At 44.6% G+C, this 21348-nt stretch overlaps 1 non-coding gene across 1 annotated transcript; it reads right to left on the bottom strand.

Annotated features, from left to right (window-relative positions):
• Positions 1–17756: 17756 nt before the first annotated feature.
• trnal-uaa (transfer RNA leucine (anticodon UAA)) lies at positions 17757–17839 on the bottom strand. The gene has a single exon. It is a non-coding gene; the product is annotated as a tRNA-Leu (tRNA).
• Positions 17840–21348: the final 3509 nt, after the last annotated feature.

Raw genomic sequence — 21348 nt, 5'->3', positions numbered from 1 at the left:
TTACGGAGACTTGGATGTCTCATGGGCAGAAGTTGCTGTTGAGTGTGCCGGGCTTCAGTTGTTTCAAAAAGGACAGGGAGGGAGGCAAAAGAAGTGATGGCGTGGCAGTGCTAGTCACTGATAGTATGAGGACTGCAGGAAACGAAGATGTTATGGAGGGATTGACTGCTGAGTCACTGTGGGTCGAGGTCAGAAACAGGAAGTGGGGCAATAACTCTACAGGGTGTTTTTTATAGACCCCAATAGTAACAGATACACCGAGGAGCTGATAGGGAGGCAGGTCCGGAACGGTGCAATAATAATAGGGTTGTTGCGATGGATAATTTTAACTTTCCCAATATTGACTGCATCTCTTTAGAGCGAGGTTTTTAGATGGGGTGGACTTCATAAGGATGTGTTGAAGAACAGTTTCTGGCGCTATATGTAGATAAGCCTACTAGAGGAGAGGTTGTAATTGAGCAGGTATTGGGAAATGAACCTGGTCAGATATCAGATCTCTTGGTGGGAAAGCATTTTGGAGCTAGTGATCACAACTCTGTCTCCTTTACTTTAGCGCTGGAGAAGGATAGGAGCAGAAAATTTGGGAAAACATTCAATTGGGGTAGGGGAAAATACGATGCTTGTAGGCAGCAACTTGGGAACTTAAACTGGGAGTAGATGTTCTCAGAGAAATGCACGGCAGAAATGTGGCAAATGTTCAGGAATCATTTACATGGCATTCTGCATAGGTATGTTTCACTGAGGCAGAGAAAGGACGGTAGGGTAAACGAACTATGGTGTAGAAAAGACGTAGAAATTCTAATGAAGAAGAAGAGAAAAGGCTACGAAATGGTCAGGAAACTAGATACTGTTAGAGCTCTGGAAAATTACAAGGGCCCCAGGACGGAGCTCAAGAATGAAATTCGGAGAACTAGAAGGGCTATGAGAAGGTCTTGGTAAGCAGGATTAAAGAAAAATCCAAGGCATCCTACAAGTATGTGAAGAGCAAGAGGTTGAGCCGTGTGAGAATACGACCATTCAGGAGTGAGAGTGGAAACATGTGCATGGAGTCGGGGGAGGTAGCGGAGGTACATAATGAATACTTTGCTTCTGCATTCACCAGTGAAAAGGACCTTGGCGATCATGGGAATGAATTACAGCGGACTGAAACGCTTAAATATATAGACATCAAGAAATGTGCTGGATCCATTGAAAGGTATTAAGTTATATAAGTGGCCAGGACCAGACCCGATAAACCCCAGGCTATTGTGAGGAGCGAGGGAGAAGATTGCTGAGCCCCTGGCTATGATCTTTGCTCCATCAATAGGGACGGGAGCAGAACCAGAAGACTGGAAAATTGCAAACATTGTTCCCTTGTTCAAGAAAGAGATAACCCAGGAAATTATAGACCTGTGAGTATTACCTCAGAGGTGGGCAAGTTGTTGAAGAAGGTCCTGAGATGCAGGATTTGTGAAAATTTGGAGAGACATAATCCGATTAGGGATAGCCAGCATAGCTTTGTCAAAGACAGGTCATGCCTTATGAACGTGATTTGAATTCTTTGTAAGAAAACTCACGGATGAAGGTTAGTGCAGTGGATCTAGAGTATATGAATTTCAATATAGCATTTGCTGTGGTACCGCTCATTCAGAAAATAATGGAGCATGGAATCGAAGGAGACCTTGCTTTGTAAATCCAGAATTGGATTGACCGCAGAAGGCAACGCTGGTTGTGTAGTTCGTATTCTGCATGGAAGATGGCGACCAGTGGTGAAATGTAGGGATATGTCCTGGGATCCGTCCTTGTTATGATTTTTAAAATGACGTGGATGAGGAAGTGGAAAGGTGGGGTAGTAAGTTTGCTTATGACACAAATTTAGAGGGTGTATTGGATAGTCTGGAGGGCTGTCAGAGGTTAGAACGGGACATCGATAGGATGCAGAACTGGGCTGAGAGTGGAAGGTAGATTTCAACCCAGATAGGTGTGAAGTGGTTGATTTCGGTAGGCCCATTTTGAAAACAGAATGCAATATTAGAGGTAAGGCTCTTAGCTGTGCGGAGGATCAGCGAGATCTTGGAGTCCATGTCCATAGGACACTCAAAGCTGCTGCACAGGCTGACAGTGTTTCAAGAAGGCGTATGGTGTGTTGGCTTTCATCAACCGTGAGAATGAGTTCAAGAGCCGTGAGGTAATGTTACAGCTATATAAAACCTTAGTTAGATCCCACTTGGAGTGCAGTGTTCAATTGAATTAGCTTAGGCGAGTTGGGCCGAACAGTGTATCTCCGTGATGTACAGCACTTTGACGCTACGACTAGAGAAGGTGGTTCCTTCTTCGGGATGCTCTGTAGGTAGTTCGAGTAAAAGGAGCCAGCGGTTTTCCTACGTACCTTGGGGGCAACTTGAAAGACTGGCCCGCGACGGAGGACTCTAGAGAACTGTTGTCGACAGACCATGTCCCAGTAGTGGTGATGGGGACTTCAGTAAGTAAGTCTCACCCCCCTCCACTCATCACTCAACACGGAACAACACCTTAAAGAGCACAGCTGAAAATCAGCTGATAAGCGCGAAGAATGAGACAATTCAGCCTATCATGGTTGTCCCTGAGCCTCAGCGTGAATCCAGGCTCTGGTCAGTCCTTGGCCTCCTCCACCGTAAGGATGAATTCCAATGCAAATTGAAGTGCAAACGCACGCCATGTTCCCCCAGCGGTGACTGTAACCCGACGGCACCCCGCTTCTCTCCCTCTCTCCTCTGTTCCATCAAATTACCTTTCCCCCTCACCATTCTCCAATCACCACCCAGCCCAACTTCTTCCTCCTCCTTCACCCTGTCGACAAAGTAGATTTCCTATCCGCTTCCCTCTCCCTACTGTTCCATCGTCCCATAATTTCTACATTATCTTCTTGCACTCACCTCTTTCCTTCCCTATCAGATCTCTCCATCTGAACCCTTTGTTAGCTCGACACATCACCGCCACCCCGCCACCCCAGCCCGCAGCGTCAGCCGCTATCCGTACACATTCTCTTTTCTAGTAACCGATCTGCACATAATACGTCAAGTGTGAGTTAACCAACATTTTATATTTTCGCAATATAAGTATCTTTCATATTCTCAGCTCTGAATTATGAAGTGTCTCTGTATCCTATCGTTATCTCTTTGTCCTATCTGCCAAAAGAGTCCTTTGGGCAGTTGTCCTCGAAAGCGCTTTTAGTATCCTATAGGATTGAACACAGACGTTGCTTAATCTTCTAATCTTTAATATAAAACACAGACTGTTAGATCGATATACTGTATCATTTCTGTAGAATATTATCCCAGCCCTATAAACAACGACATTGTTCAATATTCTGCTCAAAGGACGGCCACTTCACTCCCAGAGTAAAGAATTCATGAATGTATTTCGTGGCGTGTATGAATTTTCTTGTTTCTTTAAGGAGCACACAAAGAACGAAGTTTCTCCTGTACCCTTTGCGATTGCTGGAGTAGCTCCCTATTATGTTTACTGTGTACACAAAAGGCGTCACCTGTATGGTTGATAATGAACAGTAATCCGCAGTAATACGGATTGTTTACAGTAATACGATCATTAGCAGAGGGGAAAAGCTAGACCACTTAATCAATCAAGATTTCGTTGCTATTGCTTGATATCCGTTTCTATGCAACGCACACAAAATGCTAGAGGAACTCAGCAGTCGAGGCAGCATCTATACTTGTGATATCCGTTTCTTTTGCCTTTTTCTGAAGTCTGCACGTATCCCCTACTTTGAGTTTCATAATGTACTCTATGCCGTCTCGGGACTCGGAGGGAAGTCTTCTGCAGTTGTAGTGGTGCAAAATCAGTGAGGGGAGGACAGAGGGAATTGAAGAGAGCTAGTTTCAGAAAGAGAAAAACAGAGAAATAAAAATTTAGATGTAGGTAGAACAGAGACGAAGACGGGGGCAGGGAGTAGGAAATAGGAAAGGAGTCAGGGAGGACAGAGGAAGAGATAGAGATAAGAGAAAAAAGCAGAAGAGACATAAATAGGGAAAACAGAGTTAAAATGGAGGGGTGGGAGGTGGGAGGAGGGAGTGAGGAAGAAGGAAGTGAGAGAGAATAAATAAAAGAAGATAACAGATAGGCAGATACAGAGAGAGAAAGAGAATGAGACAGGATGCAGAGATAGGTACTGTGGAGAGGTTGGATGATGAGGCAGTGGGAGAATGCTAGCGAATGAGAAAATCAGGAAGAGAAAGCATCGGAGGGAGAGGATAAGCAGAGAGGGATGGAGGTAGAGGAAAAGGAAGAGGGAAAAAGTTGGAATGAAATGGCAAGAGGAAGTGAGAGGAAGAACAAAGAAAGAAATATGGAGAGAAAGAAAGGGGAAGAAATGTGAGAAAACGAGGGGAGAAAATTGACAGCAGGAGGAGGACGTGTGTAAAGAGTCGACTGGGATTGTAATATTATATGATTTATCCTATTGGTCCCATAATCTCTTCTTCATCAGACAATTCATACTGTCCCTATTGCCCTTAGCGTTTTTGTTGGTACTGATGTGAACTCATTCTCTTCCATTGGGGGTTCGCTATGTTAACATTAATGCGGAGATAAGAACAGAAGAACTAAGAAATAGGAGCAGGAGTAGGCCATGCGGTCCATCGAGCCTGCCCCGCCATTCAATAAGATCATGGGTGATATGTCCGTAAACTCAGCTCCATTTACTGTCTTTCCCCCATATCCCTTAATTCCCTTACTATGTAAAAACCTATCTAACTTTTTATTAAATATATTTAGAGAAAAAGCCTCAACTGCTTCCCTGGGCAGAGAATTCTACAGATTCACCACCCTCTATCTCATCTCCGTCCCAAATTTTCACCCCTGAATCTTGAGGCAATGTCACCTTTGTTACTAATGGAAACAACTTTCCTACTTCTATCTTATCTATCCTTTCCAAAATTTTGAATGTTTCTATAAGATCCCCCCTCATTCGCCTGTGCCAGAAAAATTTACGACCCTCTGCAGCTTCTTTCACTCCTGTGCAGTAGACGTCCCCCCCCCCACCGTACCAGACAGTGATGCAGCCTGTTAGAATGGTATGGAAGTTTTTGAGTGTTTTTGCTGACATATCAACTCTCTTGAAACTGTTTATGGTCGACATAACGTTGTGGCCCGAGGAGCGTGTAATGTGCTGTAGATTTCTATGCAGTATGTACTATGTTCTTAATGAAGTATAGTCGCTGTCTTGTCTTCTTTATAACTTCAATGGTATGTTGCGACCAGGTTAGGTCCTCAGAGATCTTTACATCCCGGAACTTAAAACTGCTCACTCTCTCGAATTCTGATCTCTCTATCTGAATTGCGTGTGTTCCTTTGTCTTACACTTCCTGAAGTCCACAATCAGCTCTGTCGTCTTTCTGATGTTGAGTGTAAGGTTGTTGCTGCCACTAGTTGGTATATCTCGCTCCTGTACCCCTTCTCGTCTCCATGTTAAATTTTACCAACAATGGTTGTATCATCAGCAAATTTATAAATGCTATTTGAGCTATGCCTAGCTACACAGTCATGGATATAGAGAGAATAGAGCAGTGGGCTAAGTACACACCCCTGATGTACATATCCGCGCTCCCAATTGAGGGAGGTAGAGAGGCCCAGGTTCTGTGACTTATCAATCAGTATTATGGGAATGATGGTGTCAAATTCTGAACTAAAGTCGGTGAACAGTATTCTGTTATAGGTGTATGTATTGCACAGGTGGTCTGTGTGAAAGGCCGTGTGAAGAGCCGTTGAGATTGCGTCTGCCATTGACCTATTGTGTGGGTCCAAGTCGTGGCTGAGGCCGGAGTTCAGTATAGTCATGACCAACCTCTCAAAGCATTTCATCACTGTAGGTGTGAGTGCTAAATGTGATAGTCATTAAGGCATCTCACATTATTCTTCTTAGGCATTGGTATAAATGTTAACTTTTTGAAACAAGTGGGAACTTTCGCCCGTAGCAGCGAGAGGTTGAAAATGCCCTTGAATACTCCCGCCAGTTGGTTGGCACAAGTTTTTAGAGCCATTACCAGAAACTGCTCCATATTGTCCTGAAAGAACAACCAGAGTGAAGCTTCTCTGAACGTCCTTTGTGAGAGTGTGTACCATACCTCTTAAATAAGGGGACCATAGAAACCATAGAAACCTTAGAAAAAACTACAGCACAGAAACAGGCCTTTTGGCCCTTCTTGGCTGTGCCACACCAAACTGGATGTTTCTCGTTTGCTCTTTACCATCGTTGTAGAAGCTCCCTAGTCTGTTTAGTGAGTATGCCAGACATGGCGATTAGATGCTTTAACAACAAATCATAATGACAATAACCAGGAATCCAAGTACAGCGTTACGATCATTTGTCAAAGAGAAAGGCCAGGCCATTGGATCATTCCAGACTCCTTCTCCATCCTTTAACATATACTTTCATTTTTCTAAATTCTCCATAAACTATATTTCGGAATTCTCTAAAAGTACAAATGATTTGTATTCCTTCTCTGTGATTTTTATCGATTCAATACCCCCAAAGCTGGTTAGCGGGGTGGAGGTACATCTTTACCAAAGGTGGTGTAAAGTGCTCCTTCCCTCAGGTAGTCAGCAGGTCACCCTTGGGAAATGGATACTTGCTACATTCTGGAAAATCCTGATCACGGTCGCGTGAAGCGATGGGAGCAGGTGGTGGATAGACGTATGAGCAGATAGTGCATATCACATATCTTGGCTATCCAACCACTTACCGCAGGCAAACAATCTCTGAAGCGTATTGATAATAAGAGGAGTCCCTGTTTCTAAAGACACTGCCCAGAAAAAGGCAATAGCAAACCACTTCTGTAGAAACATATGCCCAGAGTAATCCTGTTCGTGGAAAAATACATTACCGTATATGCCATTCGACACGGCAATCGAAGAACGGACCTCCAAAACAGCCTGCAGGAGAGCAATTCTAGCCAACAAACTCTGATAGAATTTCAGCATTGTTTGGATTTTTCAGTAAGTTCATTATGAAGGGATGAAAGTGGAGGGTAACAGAATGAGATCGTGAGAGGGAGGAATAAAGAGAAGAAAATGGGAGAAAGTGAGGGAGAAGAAAAAAAGTAAGGGAGAGGGAAAAGAAAAAGGAAGCAGATGAGGAAGGGTGATTAATGAAGGGAATGAAGGGACGGCGGTAGGGTGTTGGAAGGATGCAGACAGCAAGATCGCCCGCGAGCAGGGCCGAGAGTGAGAAACTGAGGGACCCTGTTATACATGTTCACTCTAATTGTTTTCGTGATCAGCTCACCTTCAGCAAATTACCAATTAGGTGTGAGAGACGCGCTACATGTCCCCCAGTGAGTATCTGCTCATCCTGACATGCTTTACGATCAGATTTTCATAATGTCGGATTGTTGATTGTAATGCTGACACGATGTTGCCCTGTGGTGTTTGCTGATCGCAGTGACTGCTCTGCCTGGTGAGTCTCTGTCTAATCGGGTAACACGTGGTCAGTGCGATCCGCGCTGCTCGCATACTCTGAGATTTGTTGCAGGTAGGAGTGGGACAATCCGTTGACTCAGGATCCGAGGGTGTTAATGATCGAGGAAGAACAGGGAATGCCATTGAGCTGCAGCTACTTGGAAGCAGGCAGAGACTATCTGTGGTAATTGCTACATTCTGGAAAATCTCCGAAAAAGCCCTGGAGATGCGAGTCGGTGTGATGACAGTCCGTTCAGGATTTCACGTGCTATAGACGAAACTGGGCAGCAGCTTAAATAAAATATCTCCGGTTTCCTGTGCCATTGTCTGCCGTGAATCTTTGCACCGTTGATCCCGCGGTGTTCCATGGCGACGGCGAATCTGGAGGAAAGCTCACCCGGAGTGTAGTGAGCGTCCGTTCCAGGTAGCGCCCTCGTTTCCACTCTGAACATTCAACAAGGCCCGTCCACAGGAGCCGCGCAACAAGGCACACTCTCTGAAATGAGGCTGCAGGGACAAGAAATTCAAAAGCCTCACCGCACACACCTTGCCCGGCCAACAATACCGAGCAAGTATTTTCCTCTTTATCCCTGTCCTGTGGCGTGTTCCTTATTTTCGGATGTGGACGGAAGTAAGGCGAGAGATAAAGATTATGTGTGAACAGCATTTTGGCATATAGGGCGTGTGATGTGGAAGTCGGGGCAAGGGAAGATGGCGGCGAGGGGTGAGGTAGAGAAAGAGACTGAGGGAGATAGAGTGGGGGAGAGTTAATCAAAGATGGAGATGTAGACAGCAATGAAGACGTGACGAACCAGAGAAATGGTGGTCGAGAGAAAAGCGAGATGGAGATGAAGGTAAATAGATAGATAGAGAGAGACGGAAGATGCACAAGTGGAGGAGAGCAAAAGCGAGTGAAATAGAGAGTGCGGGACGGTGAAAGCAGGAGAGAGGAATGGAAAGGGAGACCGGAGAAAAGGAACAAGAATGCATGAAGGGAATAGCGATGGAGTGGAATGCGAGCGTGCAAAGGAGGGAGTGACGGAGTAGGAAGAGAAAAGAAGGAAATATAAAAAAAAATAAGAGGAAGGGAAGGGACAATATATAGGGAGGAAAGAGAGGGGAAGAAAAAGGTAATGAAAGGTAATAAGGAAGAAAGAGCAACACAGATAAGAAAATGAGAAAGGAAAGGATAGCGGTGAGGAGCCTATTATAGTGAGAAGCGAAGATAGAGAAATATTGCGCAAGTAGAAAATCTAGAGAGCCGGAGTGAGGGACATAGAGATTGTGGAGTGAGTCTGTAAATGAGAGACAGAGAGCGAAGGGGGACAGAGAGAAGTAGCAGATCAGAAAGGGATAGTCAGAAGGTAGAGTGCGTGGAAAGCAGTGAGCGAGATTGTAAATGAGTGGAAGTAAGAGGGCCAACGCGGCGATCAGAATCGAGAGAAAATAGGTTGCAAAGACAAGCAGAAGCAGTGAGACAAACGAAACCAAACCCCATTCTGGTTGGTGACTGGGTTTATTGCGCTCACCAATAAATTGCCTGACAGAGCACCGCCCACCCCCCCCCCCCCGCATTATACCAGTTGAAAGGCGTCGCAGCTCTGATCTTACTTTCCAATATCTGTCAACGGCCTGAAGTTATTGGAAGTAAGCTGTGTTTTGATCGAACTTGAAGCCAGACGCCATGTTTTCCCTCTGTTCTTTGCTGATTATGTTGGCTGTTCTGCCCAGTGAGTATCCGCGCGAACGGCGTCTATCTGTTCCGTGTGCCCTGTCAAGACCGAGCTGTTCATGTATTCTTATCTTTTGTTTTTGGCAGGAGCGACTGGGAAAGATTCAGTGACCCAGCGGCCGCATAAATTAACGGTTGAGGAAGAAGAAACCGTAACTCTGAATTGTAATTACAGTGGCATTACTACTTATGTTTTTTGGTACATTCAGTATCGCGGAGAATCTGTAAAATACTTGCTGAAATCATATGCTGCAGAAAAATCTCCAGAATCTCCAGCGCAGTTCACCGCTAGTGTGCAGAAAGATAGCAAGACAGCGAATTTGAACATCTCTGGTGTTCTTGTATCGGACTCAGCCGTGTACTTCTGTGCCATAGGGAACACACTGTTGCAAGGAACCGACGGCCCTGCACAATATCAGTTTCGGGGTGATACAGTGAGCCGTCGCTAGAGGGCGCCGGTTGCTGGAAAAAGGGAAGCGGCGCGCCCGAGTATCTGCGAGGGTGATGTGCTTTCCTGAAAAGTGGGTAAAATTCAGTAGCAAAAGACATCTGTAAGGATGTCAGATTGTTTGGGCAAAAATGGCCAATGGCCCATTATATAGCCCCGAGGCTCTTCTGCCGGATTCCGCTGCATACCTAGAGGCAAAGACGTCCTCTGTCTGCTTCAGTGGCTTGTCCATTATTTGCCGGAGGAGTGGAAGGCGGAGAGCGATGTGTATGAGTGTGCATAGCGGTTTGCGAGTGGGGAAGAAAGGGAGTGAAATCCAGTGAAATAGGTGGAGATCTTATATGGTAAGTAAAATGGAGTGAGAAAGAGGGAGTTTAGGAATGAGAGAGTAAGAAAGTGAATGAATAAGGGAGACGTAATCTCAATGAGGAAGTGAAGGAGCGAGAGAGATGGTAATCGATGGATTATTAAGTAGAGAGAGAGAGAGGGTGGAGAAAGAAACAGGGAAAGAAAGACCCAGAGGAAGCAGAACATGAGGGTGTATTGAAGACTAGTCACGGTAACGAAAGGCAAGGGAAGACAATTTTCTGTATAGCATTTTTGAAACCTTAGGCAGTTCGAAGTGCTTTACATAGAACTCAAACATTAAATTTCAGACAAGGTAATAAAATCACATAAAAGATACGATGAATAGATTAAAAATAGAATACAGGCTGCAGTGCAGGATATTCTAATTAAAAGCTACAAAGGCAAAAAAAAGTTTTAAGCCTCAATTTAAAAGAGCTTAAAGTTGGGGCAAACCTCAGATCCTGTGTAAGGTTATTCCGGATATGTGGTGTATAGTAACTAAATACTATTTCATCATGTTTAGTTTTGACCACGGTGTCGAGATGTAGAACCGCCCCAGATGACCTGAGAGCTCGGGAAGGTTTATAATGCAAAACGAGATCGGAGATATATTTTGGTCCTAAATCATTCTGTGTTTTATAAACTGGTAGCAATATTTTCAAGTCAATCCTCTGATGGACAAGAGGCGATTTAGGTGATCTGAGAGCTGGGTTGATGTGTTCCACTTTCTTGGTCTTGGTGAGGACTCCAGCAGCAGCATTCAGACTGAGCTGAAGCTGTTTGTGGGATTTCTACAGAGACACGTGAAAACGGAATTAGAGTAGACAGGCTCACTAAAATTAAAGCATGCGCGAGTTTTACTCTCTGAAAGAACGAGCAAAAGGGAAGGAGCAAGACAGAGGGAAGAAAAGTGAGAGAAACTGAATGAAGGATGGATAGAATAAAAGAGCAAGAGAATGAAAAAATGAAGGGTGGAGATGAGTAGGATGAGAGGCAAGAAGAGAGAGAGAGCGAGCGAGCGAGAGAGAGAGAGATAGTGAGAGAGAGAGAGTGAGTGAGTGACCAACATGGAGCAATCCGATGAGAGTGCAAAGGGGAGGGAGAGATAGGGTAGGGTAGTAGAGATGGAGCAAGCACCGAGCAGAGGTTTGGAGAAAAGATGCGGGATAGTCAGAGAACATTGATGATGGTGTGTGTGAGAAAGTGGGAAAGAGAGACCAGGAAGAATGGTACAGTGGAACAGAAATAGAGATGGAGAGGGGAAGGAGCATGGTAAAGAGTGACAGAGACCACAAGTGAGTGAAAAAGGAGGAACAATCGGAGTGAGAAAAATGGAGAGTGAATGGATTATACATACGAGGGAAAACAGCCAGCAAATCTCATTCTTATTGGTGCACGGATAGGATCAGTTCGGTGCTCACAACCAATCAATCCGTTCGCAGGCAGCACCCTCAGATATACACAAGGTGGAATGTGCCGCAGATATGATTTTACTCTCTCTAATGTCGGCCAAGGGTTTCAACTTATTGAAAGTAATCCGTCTCTCAGTCGCAATGGGGTACACCACTTTATGGAATCTGCCCTCCAAGCTACTACCTCTGCCAGCTTGAAAATATCTGTGCGTTCCGTCACGGACACTGGGGCAGGGTCACGGATATCTTTCTCTAATGGTATTGCGGATGCAACCCGCACCTCAAGGGCTGCAAGAAGGCAGCAGACTACTCTTTGTCAACGGAATCGAGACGTGCAATAGATTGCCGCTGCAGACTATGAAGCATATATCCCTCAAGTTAATCTGAAAGAGTCCCGCTCTGATCGGCAGAGTTTTTGAACCACTCACCACCTAACGCATCAGCCAGCACAATATGCAACTAGCAGGACAGGCTGCATTTCCCCTGTCCGTTACGAGGCGCTCCCAACCACGCTAGCTTCCGTTATTTAAAGGCCAGGAAACTGCTTCAGTACGGGTATTTGTCATAGTCTCTTTAAGGACGTTACCTTTAATTGATAATCAACTTTTGGGCAGTTTAGTTAGCTTTGAGAAATAGTGTCACTGGCTGGAGGGAGCCAAGAACCATTTAATTCTTTGGAATGACCAGAAGATCCTGGCGTATATTCATGAAGCCAAGGCATTGAATTCTAGGCAGACCAGGTGGTCTTTTTTAAACGGATAATTTCACCTTGATCTATCGAACAAATTCTAGGAATCAGAAGCTTGTTGTCCTGTCCCGCCAGTTTGACAAGCCGAAAGGAGAGGGGTAGCTAACATCATTTTGCCCCAATCCAGGGTGGCGGCGTAAATTCATAGGGAAATCGACGCTCTTGTTCACAAGGCCCAAGCGCAAGAAAAGATTCCCGCGAACGGTCCTGTTCGTTCCGAGTTCCGTCTAGCAACAGGAACAGTAATGAGGACATTCATCAAGAATGACCGCACATGCAGGGATTTCCAGGTCCCTCAAATTTATCGAGAGGAGGTATTGGTGACAGGCATGCGAGGTGTGCGCTCGGATGAAGTATCCCTTTACCCGACCCCAGGGGCTACTCTAGCCCACACTCACGTTCCGCAGGACCTTGGGCACACATCTCCATGGGTTTTTCTAAAGGCACTTAACATCCGAGGAGAAGTCGGACATGATGTTCATTGTCGATCGGTCTTTGAAAGCCTACAATTTGATTTCCTTGGAGAAGCTATCTTCCGCGGCGGAGACGGCCGAGATTGTTCTGGACCAGGTCTTCCTGATCCACTGATTCCCGGGGTGAACATTGTTTCTGATCATGTTCCACAATTCTCATCACATTTCTGGAAGGCTTTCTGTAAGCTGATAGGGGCAACAACAAGCCTTTTCTTTGGGCTCATCGGCAGTCCAACGGCCAGACGGAGTGGACCAACAAAGATTTTGAATGTACCCTGAGATTCTTGGCCTCGAAAAGATATGAAAGGTGGTGTGACTATTTAGTGTGGGCAGAGGTAACACGAAACATCTTACACTACTCGGCGCATGGGACGTCTTCGTTCGAGTGTCAGTTTGGTTATTCTCCGCCTCTCTTTCTGAAGCAAGAAGACGAGGTTGAAGTCCCTGCAGCATAAGATCTGGCCAACGCTGCAAGGAGAAATGGATGAGGGCAAAAGAGATTTTGCTGGCCTCTACTCGGAGAGCGGAGAACAAGGCAAATGGAACCAGACGTCTGGGGCTAGGCGACAGGTCTGTCTGTCTACTCGTGATTTGCCTCTGCGAGTGGAAGGTAGAAAGTTGGCGCCCAAGTTTATTGGTCTTTTTAAGAACCCGAGAAAAGTCAACCCGGTGGGTTACGCCTTGCGGCCCATCAAGACCTCACCTTCCAGATCTTCAAATTAAAACTTGTCTGCACCGGCCCCTTAGTCCCACCACCATCTGCCCACATTTATTGAGGGGGAACTGGTCTTCACAGTGAAAATACTTTTTAACTCGCCCGCTTTTCGAGGTTTTCGACAATACCGAGTGGACTGGGAAGGAATCGGACCGGAAGAAAGGTGTTGGTTGCTGGAAAGAGACATCCTGGATCCGATTCATCCGCGATTGCCATCACCGCCTCTCCGAGCATCACGCACTGTCAGGAGTCAACCGGAGGGGAAGGGGTCCTGTTACCAACCACACCGGCCCGGGGTTTGGACGCTCAAATGCTCCAGAGTACAATTACCCTGCGCAGCCTCTTTAAGGAGGAAGTTCTTTAGCCCGAGGGTTGAAAAGCTGTGGAATCTGTAGCCACATGCTGCTGCGGAAGCCAATTCTTTGGATATTTATAAAGCGGAGTTAGTTTTTTTTTTATGGGCTTGAATGGTTTCGGCGACAAGGCAGGGGATGGGGTTGGGAGGGATAATAAATCATCTATAATGGATAGGCAGAACAGACTTGATGGCCCGAAAGGCCTAATTCTGCTCCTTTGTCTTATTGTCTTATACTGTTAAGGTTGGCAGGTGGCTGGATATTAAAGGAAATAAGATCAAGGTCAGGGTCAAAGTTGAGTTTATTTTCATACACCCAGTTGCAATAAAAGTTTATCAGTAATATCACGGCCACATAACATTAGAAAAGTAGCTTTCACAGGAAAAATATAAGTGGAAAAATTAATAAAGAAAGAACACAATTAGAACAAGGAATGTTGTTCAATCAGCTTCTCTATTAAGGTTCAAAGGTACAATTTAATGCCAGAGAAATGTATACAATATACATCCTGAAATGCTTTTTCATCGCAACCATCCAGGAAAAACAGAGGAGTGTCCCAAAAAATCAACGGCACAAGTTAAATGCTAGAACCACAAAGTACCCACCCCCGCAACCAGCTCCCCTCCCTCCCGCGCGTTAGCGGCGGTTAGCAATAATCCCCCTCCCCCACACCGTCAAAAATAAAGTGCACCCGCTACCAGTACTCAAGCGTGAGCAAAGCAATAGCAATGACGCAGACTTGCAGTTACCCCGAAGACTACATTGTTCACCCGATAATTCTACATGCTGCAAGGCTCTCTCTTTCCTAATAAGGGAGAAAGAGGTGACTCCATTTTTTCAACGAACGAGCAGACATAATAAATAAAGCGCTGGTTTACGATGTTAAAAGTCCGTAACGTCGCTTTCTTCGAGCTCTGTGCCTGAGGATCGTAAAGATCCTTGGTCCACAGGCACACAGTAGATGTTCCGACTCCCCCAGGGACACACGGGTCTCCTGTGGCGACACGGACCCTTGATCCGCCCGTCTCCAGTTCCGCGAGATCCCAGGATTCTGAGTCTGTGCGAAATCTGAGGAAGACTTCAGCATGCCGTATAGCGGCCGATTGTGGAACCCCAAGAGCGGGTCCCATTCCCGCAAAGAACCACAGTCAGCGTGTATTAGTTGAAAAATATAATTTCTCGCTACTGGAGATAGAAGAAATTTACTTTTATTGAATATGATGCATTTAATTTCATAATGGTTCAATAGTTCAATTCAACTTTGTTCATTATTTTCGGTTGTACTCAGTGACTAAGGCTTCTCGCCTCAGTGTCCAGTAATAATCAGCCAGTACGGATGTATTTCAGTTACACTGATGCCGGTTCTCCATGACTACAATGTCCTAGTGAAATCGTTCACCAAGCTCGTCACTGATAGTGCCAAGATTTTGAGCAAGGAAGTTTAAATGGGAATTCAGAAAACGAATCTTGTTTTTGTATTCTTGAAGCATGGTGTCAAATATCTGCAGATGCTTTGGTGGTCTATAGTTGCCAAGAGAAAAATCAATAACATCCTTGATTGCTTCCATGCAATTTTCTCCGGTCCCAGTAGAATGTCTTTGAATTGCCTGTCAGTGATGACCTATTCGATTAATAGACCAACATAAAAACCTTCCTTAATCTTGGCATTGGTTATTCAGGGAAACATTTGTCTCAAATATTGAAATTCTTCAGCTTCTTTGTTCATTGCTTTCGCAAAAAAATTCCTAAGCCTTAGTTCTATATGAAAACAAGGCAAAAACATTGTTTGTTGGATCCACAAGTGGCTTACGTGGCACACTTTCGTTTCCTGCAACCAATTGCTTCCGGAGTAGCAAATCCTTTTAAATACAGTGAGATTCGTTGGCACTGCTGTCCCATTCGTAAATGAAACAAATAGCACTTAGTCCATACGAGCTGCATTCCTGGTACTAGCGACACTGCTTTTCGATCACCACGGATGTTCCAGTTGTAGTTGCTGTACTGTACGTGTCTCAAAAGGCCTTCCAAATTTTGAGAGTGTTCTTTCACATGTGCTGCATAGCCGATTGATATTGAAGGGTGGACATTGCCATTGTGTGCAGCAGCACAGCTTTCAGCTTCACACTGAATAATCAATACAATGATAACATTGTGTGAGGAACGCTGGCAACCCAAATTCTTCAAAAGTCCACGAATGTCAATGCAGAAGCACAGGTTATCAACCTGAAGAAAGAATTGCGTCAGACTTCGTTGGACCCATACTCAATATTTGACAATATATCAGAAAGTATTGCGGCTGTTGCAACCTGGTGAGACAACTCGCTATCAAAATACGCCTAAAAATACAATTACTTCATTATAATGAGTTCACACAATATGCTATGCGCGTAGAACATGACCATCAACATGATCAGAAACTGATATACATGCAAACACAAATTATAGCACAGTGTAAGTGTGATGCCTTATAGCCTTTCTAAAACCTGTCCTACTTTGCAGCACCTGCCTTGCCTGAGCATGCTCAAGTATGCCTGGACAATGTTAGAAAACCATCAGTTAACATTGCGTACAGAATTTTAATTGATTTGAATTGTGAATTGAAATTATGTATTTAAAATGTTGCTTTATAGGCAAATTTCATAATGATTTTCATCGTCAGCAGCTCAAAATACATATGATACACGGAGAAGTATTCAGGAAACACAATCATTGAATCGGTGTATTTGGAACTTTTTAGTTATAACACAATGCCGTTAACTAGTGCTGACATAATTCTTGAATGTCGCCGCTTTGTCATCTATTTCCATCAATTTCGTTTCCTGAGCTTTTGATCAGCCCATTACGTCCCATTGGATTCCAAACTCCTTTCTTTAGTTCTGTTGCCCACAGATTCTTCGGATTAGATTCCTTCTTATTCAGCCCTTCTTCCACCAATCACCTCCTTGCCTCTCAGGGCCCATACCCCATCACCCATCTTTCCCCTCACCTGATCTAACCTAGCACCTGCCAGCATCTAACTTTTATTCACATCTTTTCCAGTACTGAAGGGTCTCAGCCTGAAACATCGAGCGTTTATTTTCTTTCACAGCTGCTGCCTGACCTGCTGAGTTCCTCTTTTTTTTACTTCCTTTTTTTACTTTTACTCAGAGATTGTTTAATTTTGAAGTCCTCGTCCGCGAAGTCTTGCCGTCTGAGTTCCTTGCAAGATGAGGATTCTGCATCTGGAGGAATACTGGGAGGTGAACAGAATAAGAAGGGAGTCACAACGTGTTACACGTCAAGGAAACAGCCCCTTCGGCTCACTGCTCCAAGGCTGACCACCTTGTCTATCTGTGTGATGGATCACTGACCACTTGCCTGCTTGAGTGTAGCTTCAACGACTCCCGATGATTGGATTAATTCCACATGTGTATAATCCTCTTGAAGGTTGTTTCTACTTCTATTCCCACCGGCTCCTCCGGCAGATCAACCCAGTTTCCGACAGCTGAATTTAGGATTGAACTAGGGTGACCAGAGCTCTGGCGCAGTGTTGCTAACCGCTGAGCCGTTCGGCAGCCTTTAATCTCCTTGGTCCCCTTGAATGCTGTGACTCTTCTGCCTTAAAAACCCCCTTTAACTCTCACAATCTGGGCAATTTACAATAGCCAGTTAACTTATTCTGGGACCAAATCTTGGAGGGAATGCTTTCTGTAGCAGCAACATGGTAAGCAAATTATCAGATCTTTCCTTTCTCCTTGCCAAGCAGTCAAAATGAGACATGAATCATTACTTCAGCAGCTCTCCCTTGGAATGAGCAGCCCTCAACACTTTATTTAGAAGAAACGAACTATTTTTTTCCGGCATTTGCAGAATCTGTTGTGTTTGGGGTAACAGAAAGCTGTGGGTTTACAGTCAGACTTAGAGATCGCGACACTTTTAGGTCTTCCGTCTTATTTTCGTTCCTATCAGATGACGTAGGTAGGTGGTGTTGAAACGCGTCGGAAGTTGGATGGTTCCGTCCCGAATTGCCTTGCAAATGCGTGGTGTGGAAAATATATGCGTCGAAATACTTTTGCTCTGAAAAGAGTTCGTTGTAAAACTGATAACGAATTACCAGGAGTGGGGTTCGAACCCACGTGAACATTCGTTCATTGGATCTTAAGTCCAACGCCTTAACCACTCGGCCATCCTGGTCCGACAAATAGAAAACGGCGTAAACCCTTACCGACCAATTGAAAAACATTCTCGGAATTCCTGCTCGGATACTGCTGTGTGCACTGGGCTGTCGTACCCCTGTACACTCGCTTTCCGTTAAAAGGATAATAATTCAACTTTCTTTATATTTCAGCTTACATCTCTACTTGTTATTTCATACATGGGCCATAACACGTATGCAAGTTTATAAGGTTAAGACCTGAAGGCATAAATTTAAGAGGAGAAGAAATAGATTTTTTAATATAGGGTGTTTAGTGATAAGTTTTGTTTTACATACAGAGTGGAACCTCCGCGATTTGGTGGAATCAGATGCAATCACTGAACTTATGATTCAATCCGTCATGGAAACATAAGACTGAGTGAGGTAGATAGATAGAGGTAGACTGAGAGAAGTGTTCGCAGATTGGAGCTGGAATCTTGGAGGGAAATGATACCGCGGCTGCTGGAGTTTGAAACAGTGAGAATTGCTGCAGATCTGGTGTAGGGTCAGCTCCTGCCTTCTCGTTCGCTGCGAGCTCTGACCTAGTGACCCCACAGACCGGGTTCGATGCGGTTAAGCACATCAAATTATTGCCATCGTTTCGCGCGGGTGAGGTGGATTCGTACTCCAGCACCTCAGAGCACATAGTAGTGTCATTGCAATGGCCTAATGATGTTTGGAAGGTAGGTTCCGAGACTAATAGAGAGAGAAGAAAGGCGGGTGACATACACCAGTTCGCCGATCACCCAAAGGTCGGCGAATCTCTGCATCAGAGGGCATGTGGGCAGAACATAGAGCCTAGAAATCTACAGGCCCTTCGGTCCACAACATGCCGGTCATGTAACCTTCTCTGGAAACTGCCTAGAATTTCCCTGTCGCATAGCCTACCACTATTTTAAGCTCCACGTTTCTATCTAAGTCTCTTAAAAGACCCTAGTGTATTCGATTCCACTACCGCCCTCGGCAGTGCATTCCTCGCACCCACCGCTCTGTGTGAAAAACCTACCCCTGACATCACCTCTGAACCAACTTCCAAACACCTTAAAACAATATCCCCTAATGCTAGCCTTTTAAGTCATAGAAACTACAGCACAGAAACAGGCCTTTTGGCCCTTCTTGGCTATGCCGAACCATTTTCAGCCTAGTCCCACTGACCTGCACATGGACCATATCCCTCCATACACCTCCCATCCATGTATCTGTCCAATTTATTCTTAATTGTTAAAAAAGAACCCGCATTTACCACCTCGTCTGGCAGCTCATTCCATACTCCCACCACTCTCTGTGTGAAGAAGCCCCCCCTAATGTTCCCTTTAAACTCCCCCCCCCCTCACCCTTAACCCATGTCCTCTGGTTTTTTTCTCCCCTTGCCTTAGTGGAAAAAGCCTGTTTGCATTCACTCTATCTATACCCATCATAATTTTATATACCTCTATCAAATCTCCCCTCATTCTTCTACACTCCAGGGAATAAAGTCCCAACCTATTCAACCTTTCTCTGTAACTGAGTTTCTCAAATCCCGGCAACATCCTTGTAAACCTTCTCCGCACTCTTTCAACCTTATTTATATCCTTCCTGTAATTTGGTGACCAAAACTGAACACAATACTCCAGATTCGGCCACACCAATGCCTTATACAACCTCATCATAACATTCCAGCTCTTATACTCAATACTTTGATTAATAAAGGCCAATGTACCAAAAGCTCTCTTTACGACCCTATCTACCTGTGACGCCACTTTTAGGGAATTTTGTATCTGTATTCCCAGATCCCTCTGTTCCACTGCACTCCTCAATGCCTTACCATTAACCCTGTATGTTCTACGTTGGTTTGTCCTTCCAACGTGCAATACCTCACACTTGTCAGTATTAAACTCTATCTGCCATTTTTTAGCCCATTTTCCCAGCTGGTCCAAGTCCCTCTGCAGGCTCTGAAAACCTTCCTCACTGTCTACTACACCTCCAATCTTTGTATCATCTGCAAACTTGCTGATCCAATTTACCACATTATCATTCAGATCATTGATATAGATGACAAATAACAATGGACCCAGCACTTATCCCTGTGGCACACCACTAGTCACAGGCCTCCACTCAGAGAAGCAATTCTCTACCACCACTCTCTGGCTTCTTCCATCGAGCCACTGTCTAATTCAATTTACCACCTCTCCATGTATACTTAGCGACTGAATTTTCCTAACTAACGTCCAATGCGGGACCTTGTCAAAGGCCTTACTGAAGTCCATGTAGACAATATCCACTGCCTTCCCTTCATCCACTTTCCTGGTAACCTCCTCGAAAAACTCCAATAGATTGGTCAAACATGACCTACCACGCACAAAGCCATGTTGACTCTCCCTAATAAGTTCCAGTCTATCCAAATGCTTGTAGATTCTGTCTGTTAGTACTCCCTCCAGTAACTTACCTACTACCGACGTTAAACTTACTGGCCTATAATTTCCCGGATTACTTTTCGATGCTTTTTTAAACAACGGAACAACATGAGCCACTCTCCAATCCTCTGGCACCTCACCTGTAGACAGCGACATTTTAAATATTTCAGCCAGGGCACCTGCAATTTCAACACTAGTCTCCTTCAAGGTCCGAGGGAACACCCTGTCAGGTCCCGGGGATTTATCCACTTTAATTTTCCTCAAGACAGCAAGGACCTCCTCCTTTTCGATCTGTACAGTTTCCATGATCTCACTACTTGTTTCCCTTAATTCCATAGACTTCATGCCAGTTTCCTTAGTAAACACAGACGCAAAAAACCTATTTAAGATCTCCCCCATTTCCTTTGGTTCCGCACATAGCCGACCACTCTGATCTTCATGAGGACCAATTTTATCCGTTACAATCCTTTTGCTCTTAATATACCTGTAAAAGCTCTTTGGATTATCCTTCACTTTGACTGCCAAGGCAACCTCATGTCTTCTTTTAGCCCTCCTGATTTCTTTCTTAAGTATTTTCTTGCACTTCTTATACCCCTCAAGCACTTTATTTACTCCCTGCTTCCTATACAGATCATACAACTCCTTCTTCTTCTTTATCAGAGTTGCAATATCCCTTGTGAACCAAGGTTCCTTATTCCTATTCACCTTGCCTTTAATCCTGACAGGAACATACAAATTCTGCACTCTCAAAATTTCTCCTTTGAAGGCTTCCCAGCTACCAATCACATCCATGCCAGAGAACAACCTGTCCCAATCCACGCTTTTTAGATCCTTTCTCATTTCTTCAAATTTGACCTTCTTCCAGTTAAGAACCTCAACCTTAGGACCAGATCTATCCTTGTCCATGATCAAGTTGAAACTAATAGTGTTATGATCACTGGAACCAAAGTGCTACCCTACACAGACTTCTGTCACTTGTCCTAACTCGTTTCCTAACAGGAGATCCAATATTGCATCCCCTCTAGTTGGTCCCTCTATATATTGATTTAGAAAACTTTCCTGAACACATTTTACAAACTCTAAACCATCTAGACCCCTAACAGTATAGGAGACGC

This window comes from Mobula birostris, chromosome 10, assembly GCF_030028105.1.
Source record: "Mobula birostris isolate sMobBir1 chromosome 10, sMobBir1.hap1, whole genome shotgun sequence".
In the NCBI taxonomy this organism is placed as follows: Eukaryota; Metazoa; Chordata; class Chondrichthyes; order Myliobatiformes; family Myliobatidae; genus Mobula; species Mobula birostris.
Note: the sequence above shows the minus strand (reverse complement) of the source record. Positions and strands in the feature narration are given on the sequence as shown.